Source organism: Buteo buteo, chromosome 25 (assembly GCF_964188355.1).
Source record: "Buteo buteo chromosome 25, bButBut1.hap1.1, whole genome shotgun sequence".
NCBI lineage: Eukaryota > Metazoa > Chordata > Aves > Accipitriformes > Accipitridae > Buteo > Buteo buteo.
Genome location: NC_134195.1, coordinates 10,085,741 through 10,093,517, shown reverse-complemented (window position 1 = coordinate 10,093,517; position 7,777 = coordinate 10,085,741). Strand labels below are relative to the sequence as shown.

The following is a 7,777-nucleotide window of genomic DNA, read 5'->3' as shown; positions in this document are numbered from 1 at the left end:
GGAAATACCAACTAGACACACGCTGCCTGATCCTTAACCCCAAAAGTATTTGAACCCCTCACTCTGGACAGTATTCCCAGCCAAGATATTTCTGCTGGAGTTATGCATATACCCAGGTCAGCCTTTTCCCATGGAAAAAGAGGGAGGGAAAAAGGACTTTTCGCAATCCTGTTTAGCAAATAGACAAGTGGCCTTTTTTCTAATCTATTTGGTTTTGAGTCTCTCTCTTATTGACACACCGCTCAACACAATGAATGAAATCTTTATGGGAAGAAACGTTCAAAACTGGTTTGCACAAGACCTGAGGTTTGTACTGGAAGCCAAAGGCAGAGGCAGACTCGCCTCCCTTCGCTCCCCTCCCTCTCTCCCTTCCTTCCTCATCCAGGAGCGCAACTGAGGGAGACTTTATCCCGTGATAATCTGCTGGTTCTCACCAAAAGAATCAGTAAGCACAAGGATTTTGAATGAAGCAAATGAAGCAGAATGTAGATTTTAAAACAGAGAAATGCCCCGACTGCTCACAGGTGCAAGGGGGTACTTGGATAAGTTTGGTTTTGCCCTTTGCCGGCTGTCTTTTTGCATGAGAGCTGATGTGGCAGACGTGTTGTGGGAAGACCCAGAGGCTGGAGTGACTTGGTTTGCAGGAACTATGGTCTATTCTGAGAATCCCCGGGGGCTTGGATAGGAGTAGGAGCCTGATTAGCTCAGCAGGCTCCCCATGCTTGTACCTAACTCCAAAGTAGCCCCAGGCAATCCCAGGTTGTCTCAGGCATGTACAGACAAACCCGGACCAGTTCCACCCACTGGGGTGCTGGGACTGGAAGGACGGGAGCACGGCGTGGCTGGGAGCTGGCTTGGAGATGCCAGATCACTGCATTAACCTGGAGTTGAACCCGAGGTCTGCTCTGAAAATACTTGGCTTTGCTCTGTACTAACACAGGTTTACGGCTTCCAGAGCTAAGCCAGTAAATCCTTATGGGGTGGGACACTTTGCAGATTGACAAACTCGGATCTCCGGCAGTTGTTTTCGTCCTGTTACTGCTCAACTGTGGGACTGCTGAGCATTTTCTATAATATTATCTGAGCAGAGGCCAGGATCCACCAAGATTAATATAGCTTGTTTCTTGGCTTTTCTGAACCACGGCTTAATGAAATAAATTGGAATAGATTGGACAGAGTTGGCTAAGTGCCCAACTCAAGCCTGTTGTCGCTGGGGGAAGAGTAGCATGCGTCAGTATGAGAGGCTACAGGCTTTTGCTGCCAAGGGTTTTATTATTATACGACTCCTGATTTATGGGTGTCAGACGTGGTAGGTGTCTGACTCTGCAGCTCCATCTCTTGGCAAACATCAGGTAACAAACATGCTGTGAAGGCTCTTCGTACTTCAGGCAGAGATGCGTGATAAATACTTTTCAGTGCAAAATACTCCTCACTTCCTTAGCAATAATGGAGGGACATAACTCTCACCTAAAATAGAAAAGGGAATTCTCTTGCGTACTTCCTTCAGTGTTTGTTATGTTATCAACTGTTGCTCTGGAAACAGAATCCCCAAGTCAGAAACCGGCAATTCAGAGAGAAGAAACTGGGGTTTCTGGGGTTTTTTTCCAAATGTTTTGAAAATACATAATTAAATTTTTTAATCTGTTACTATTTTTCGGTCATGAGAATCACTTAAGCAATTCCTGGATAAGCATTTTTATTAAAAAAAAAAAAGTTTGGAATCTTCTTTTCTGATCAGCCAATTTGCCCCTGTGGTGCTGATGTAACCACGAAATACTCAGCTACGCTGTTCTCCTTGTTTGTAGGTCAGTATGTCTAATGAAAAAGAAAAGCCCCCAAATTATCAATCAATTATTATTATTTGCTGCACCGTGGCCTTCTGCAGCCTGTGTAATGGATGAGCTGATCAGCGCCTGTGCTTCCGAGTGAACCTCAGTGATTTAGCCTAGTTGATGAAGTGGTTTTGCCATAAGCATGGACTACTCAAGCCAAATATTTTCAGACTCACTAATAAATCATGGTAATGCCTTGATCTGACCTGGATTTAAAGTATTTTAAAAATGGACAATACTAAAAAGTACAAGATAGCTCAAGTTATCTTGTAACAAGTACGGATAAACTCAGGCTCTGGGAATGGAGACAAATAAAATGCAGCTACAAAACAGTCTTGGGCAGTCAAGTGACAAAAGATTTTTTGCTGAGAAAGTTTGAAAATGAATAAAGAAACAGGAGAGTGAAAATGGTGGGAGGTAAAAACTTTTAAGTAAACTGAGAGGAGCTTGGAGGAGATACCAACGAAGCAAGATGCCATCACAGATGAATGCAGCATTTTCAAACACCAGGTGGTGCCTTCTGAGAGGAAGAATATGAACTACGTCTTCTGGCTTCTAAATTTAACTGTCAAGAGTCATAAAGACACTTGTGTGTCACTGTAGGCACTTTGTTGGAGATGTCTTGCAGGGCTAAAACAAGGAATAGTTAGAAAGGAAAAAAAATGGAACAGAGAAGCGATACTGAAAATACTTTTTATTACCCCAACTTAGCGCATCATGATCAGTTCTGGGTACCTTGGGAAGGTCAAAGCAGAAATGAAATGAGTTCAGAAATGACAATGAAGATAATTAGAGGCATGAAAAGCTTCTAGATGAATAGTAAAATCAAACCTGTTCGCTTCAGAGAAGGGAAAAGATAAAGGTGTTCAAAATAGTGAATGGCACCAAAGAAAGCGAGCCCTGTTCATCATTTGCCATCATACACGAGCAGGAGGGCATCTGCTGAAAATGAAAGGCAGAGGGTGAAAAGCAATTGTTTCCCACAGCATACGACTGCCTGGCGCAGTTCCTTCCCGCTGGAGGCAACCGAGGCCAGGAGTGTTGCAAATTAAAAGGGAATGGAAATATGCGTGGAAAAAAGAGAATATGTTAAGTGCTAAAAATAAAGTTGTGATTTATTTTAATGGAGCTTATCTTCCTGTGTAGGCTGCAGGACATAAAGCAGTCTTTGAGCGTGGGCAAGAGCTAACTTTTTCCCCTCAGATGAGATTCTTTTAAACTACCTTGCTCCACCATTTCACAGACCTTTCACTGCTGGACCCAGCACTTCCCACTGTCCCAGAGAGGATGCTGGAGCAGATGCAGAACTGGCTGGTTATGGAGCAGCAGGTCCTGTTCTACTGCACCAGCAAATAGGAAAAACTAGGAGAAGCTAAATGTGGCCACAGGGAGACAAAAAGAGACAGAGTTTGCAACAGCGCAAAAATGAAAACCAGCCCCACAGTTCAGCTCAGTTCCTAAACAGCCAAACTTTCAGAGAGTGATGCTCCCGCTTGGGAACTAGCAGGGGAAAACAGACAGAAGCTCTGAGCACAGGCTTTTCAGGAAAGATTATTAAACTGACACAAGCCACTGAGAGAAAATTTCATCACCTGTGCAAAGCAGAAGAGCCTTGAGTAACCCAGGAAGCACCAAGGGCAGCAGGAGACGGCAGTTGTCCCAGTGAAAACTGGAGATAGTGTCTCTGCGCCTGGAGAGGAGCACAGATACCCTATTGTCCTAGGTTCAGCTGGGATAAAGTTAATTTTTTACAGGAACCTGGGAGGTGGGGGGGCATAGCCGGGGCAGCTGACCTGAACTAGCCAAGGAGCTATTCCATACCATGTGACATCATGCTCAGGATATAAATGGGGAGCGGGCTGGGGGGAGTTCTCTGGACTTTCGGTGGGGGAAGTGGCGGAGCGTCGGGTTCCAGGTGGTGAGCAGTTGCATTGTGCATCACTCTTCTTGTATATTCTTTCATTAGTACCGTTGTTGTTGTTGTAACTTCTATTTTTTTGTGTTGTCCCAGTAAACTGCCCTTGTCTCAACCCTCGAGGTTCCGGTTTGGGTTTTCTTTTCCTTTTCTCTCCTCCGTCTCCCCCCTATCCCACCGGAGGGGGGCGGGAGGAGTGAGCGAGCGGCTGTGTGGTCCTTTGTTACCGGCTGGGCTGAAACCACGACACCTGTATTTCCCTAACCAGTCTCACTTTCACCTCTGTGCGGTCCCGCATGGTAACTCATACTCACTCCATTTATTGCTTTTATTGACAGTTTCCTGTGTTGTGAAACACACTGTAAGAACAGATACATTCATTTCATTATTTTTTTCCTTAGTGGCTTGGCTAAAACGGAATCTTTTTTGGCCTTTTTAGAAAATATGAAATAGAAAATTAGGACCAGTTTTGGCATATGTGCCATATCCTGAGGAGACTGAAGTAGATGGACGCCTGTAATCTTGAAAGCAGAGAACAGACGACCCTTTATTGCTAAAACACACACATACTTATAGTCACATATTCTGCAAAGTCACTGTACACGCACACAAGCATAAAATATGATTGGTTATATCAGCACTGTACATGCGCATAAACATAAGATACAATTGGTTATACTAACTCTGTACATGCGCATAAACATAGGACATAATTGGTTATATCAACTAAAACACGCGAAACTTGTCTCAGTCTAATTGGTCAAGATAAACTGCCGAATTGAGGTTCTTTGTGCCAAGTTCCCTTTATCGTGGAATGCGCACCTGTGTTCTTCTAATTGGCAACTTTCTTTTTTTGTCTTCTTGTTTATTCTGTTCAAGGTCTCCTAAAGGCATCTGGAATGCTCTTGCAACTGTTAGCTAAATATGTGTCCACAATATCCCACTTCTTTCAGCATCTTCTGTGTTAAAATTTTCAGTAAGGCCCACTGCATTGCTCTCAAGGATTTTATGAACAAGCAGGGTTGCTTTACCACTTTGGGAGATACCAAGCAGGAGTCCCTTTCTCTCCACTGCCTATTGAGGGACTTGAGGTGGGCCAAACGCCCAACCTAGGAACAAAGGCTCATGACCAAAAAGAGATGGAATACAACACACACAAGTTTTCAGTATTCCAGAAATGTTCCGCCTTCTTCCTTGTTTCAGCATGTTTTTAGAGATTTTCTGTCTCTTCCAAAATAGCAAAGGTTCTGAAGTCTGCTATGACTTGAATTTAAAATGCAACAGATATTCCTTTGCGTGTGTAGATGGCAGTTTCTAGCATTAGTTCTGCCCCACGGTTCTTATTTTTGTGCTATTTTAACTCTGCTTCTCTCACCTGATCTAATGTGGCATCCTCCCCAGCTAGTGTGGCTAATTACGCAGTCACTCTGCTTGCAGAGTTAAGCGTGACAGAAGTTTTTACACAACTAATTTTTTCTTGGGCAGCATTTTCCGAAAGCCCAGGTGAAAAGATTCACTTGATGCCTCTGCCCATGCATTAGTAACTTGAAATTCCATTGCAGATAAAGTAATGCATTTGCAAGTAGTTTTCCTTTCCCTTAAAGATACGTAAATCACTACTTGCTGGAAGTTCTTTCTTCTATAAAGGACAAGCTACTGTTTTGAGGGTCATGCACTCTCTCTGAGATTTTCCCCATTTCTGCACAAGAGTTCATCCTCTGAGCACAGCCAAAGGGGAGAGTGGGGCAGAGCAGCAGGGAAACACAGCCAAGGACGGCCTGGGAACAATTTCATGCACCTCTTTCTTTCGGTCCCTCAACGCATACTGACAGAAACAGATATGGCTGAGAACACCACCAACCTGATCTGCTCTTTGGTTTTTAGTTTTTTGTGTAGAGGGGCTGTTCCAGTACACAGGAAGTTGATGAGGTTTTGCAATTAGCAATATGAGCTTTGAAACAGTGCTTAGAATGGTTGGCATTTAAATAAATACAGACACACTTTGCTGTCCAGCACCGGGCAGTTGAAATACTTATTCACAGACCTTTCACAATCTGGTTCTGTGTCTGCATACCACTTCTCAAGCCAATCAGAGATAGGTACAAGGATTTCAGTGAAAAAAACCTGTAAAGTCAAAAGTCTTTAAGCAGCTCAGAGCGTATAAAACTTTTTGAACAGATGATGAAAGTCAGTGAAACAGAAAGGACAAGCTCGTCTGTGTGACCATCTCCAGCTCAAGCTTCTTTGCTGATGCCGGGGGGATACAGTATAAATATAAGACAAAAAAAAAAAAAAAAAAAAAAAGAAACAGAATGAGTCTGATCTCTTCAGCCTCTGGAATGGCATCAGCTGGAATTGCACAGGTGCTCTCGTATCACTTGGTTCTGCACCCCTGCTCCCTGTAACAGATGATGTGCTTTCCTGCAGCTTTTTGAAGTTCAGCTGAGATGGGCAGCTCAAGTTAAAAACTTAATCCGGGGAAGACCAAAGCAAATGTGGCAGAGCGTAGGCACGTGTGTGAAACCTGAAAGGAAAAGCAGAGGTAAGATCCCTTCCATCACTGCTCATCCTTAGGCTTGCCCTGCAGGCACCCCACCCAAAGACTTGCAGTTGGCCTTGGACACACAGGTAACACGAGGGGGGAAATACTTCCTTCCCTACCTATGCCTTTACAAGTAGCAACTCCTCCAGACAGACGGCTTTGCATCTGTGTCAATAAATGCAGCTCAGCAGTTAGGGGACTGTGTATCTCGAAGGACTAAGACTTCAGCAAAACCCCTCTCATCTGAAGGAAATTAATTTGCTTTGCCAAGCCAACTTGACTTTTCTAAAATGGAAAAATAGAACAGCTAAGCCAGAATGTAAATTTATGAAGCGATTTGGAGAAACTAAAAAGTACTTTTGAAAACCAGAGGGAAAATTATAATGTACCAATTAGAGTGGAATGTGAGTCGTCCACACCAATGCAGGAGCCTTTTTATTTTGTTTTCCAGGAGAGTCTTCAAAAATATTGAAATTCAGCATCAGCACCTCAGACTGGCAACAAGGATGACAACAATAATAACAAACCACCGTATTTCAAATAGGCAAGAGAAAAGCTAGGTCTTTCAGGTTTTATCCACTGTCTTAATAACTTGTATCCATTAAAATTCATAGAAATTTCAATGGGATCATAGCTTCACTGCATTTTTGAAAATCAGTAACCAGTAGAGTCCTGTGACAGTGCTTTAGGCTCATGAAAAAGCCTGACCGGAGTAAAATATATGCTTGCATTTTGTCAGCGTTAGTTGCCATCACTTCCAATTCTGAACCAAAACAAGCATGTGTGCACACATGCACGCATAGACATACATCCTTTCATCTTTTTCATAATTGTTTCCTACCTCCCACACGCAAAAAGAAAAGGTGGGTTTGTATTGTTTTACCAATGCAGAAAATTAGTAAACACTGAATTGGTTCACCCCTCACTCTGGGTGAGGTTCATTAAGATCCAGTGGAAGAAAGAGAAGTGCTTTAAAGTGACAGTTTGTAAGAGAATCATGTGCAGCCCATTCACAGATCCTAAAACAGGTTTTTGGGATCTCAAGGTTACGTACATATTTTGACAACAAAGAAATCAGCTCTGAAAACGAAAGTCCACACTCTTTTAAAAATTAAAGAAAATCTTACAGCTCCATTCCCACAAAACTGCTTAAAATGGTTAAATAAATAAAAATGAAAATGAGGAGAAAGGCTCAAGCTTCCCAACACGACTGCAGCCAGCCCAGCGGCAGGGCCAGACCTGGCAGGACGTACTGCCAGCTCAAAACTCGGAGGGAAACAAGGTGAGCCTGGCATCGTTCACCTGGGAGCTTTTGGCTGGCCCCTTGGCCCCTCGCCTGCTCCTTGACCTCGCTGCGCCCTTCAGACCCACCGCAGTAAGCCAACCCCCAGCAAAAGTTCAAAGCCTTATCACCTCCCTCCACTGGGCAGAAACTGCAGCCCTGGGACTTTGAGAGAGCGATGGCAGCCAGGGGAAATGGAGGGAATG

The 7,777-nt window shown here is 43.6% G+C and overlaps 1 long non-coding RNA gene across 1 annotated transcript; it reads left to right on the top strand.

Annotated features, from left to right (window-relative positions):
* Positions 1 to 3,636: 3,636 nt before the first annotated feature.
* On the top strand, positions 3,637 to 6,877 carry LOC142044707 (uncharacterized). The gene is made up of 3 exons (XR_012654400.1): positions 3,637 to 3,747; positions 6,175 to 6,289; positions 6,741 to 6,877. It is a non-coding gene; the product is annotated as an uncharacterized LOC142044707 (long non-coding RNA).
* The last annotated feature ends 900 nt before the right edge of the window (positions 6,878 to 7,777 follow it).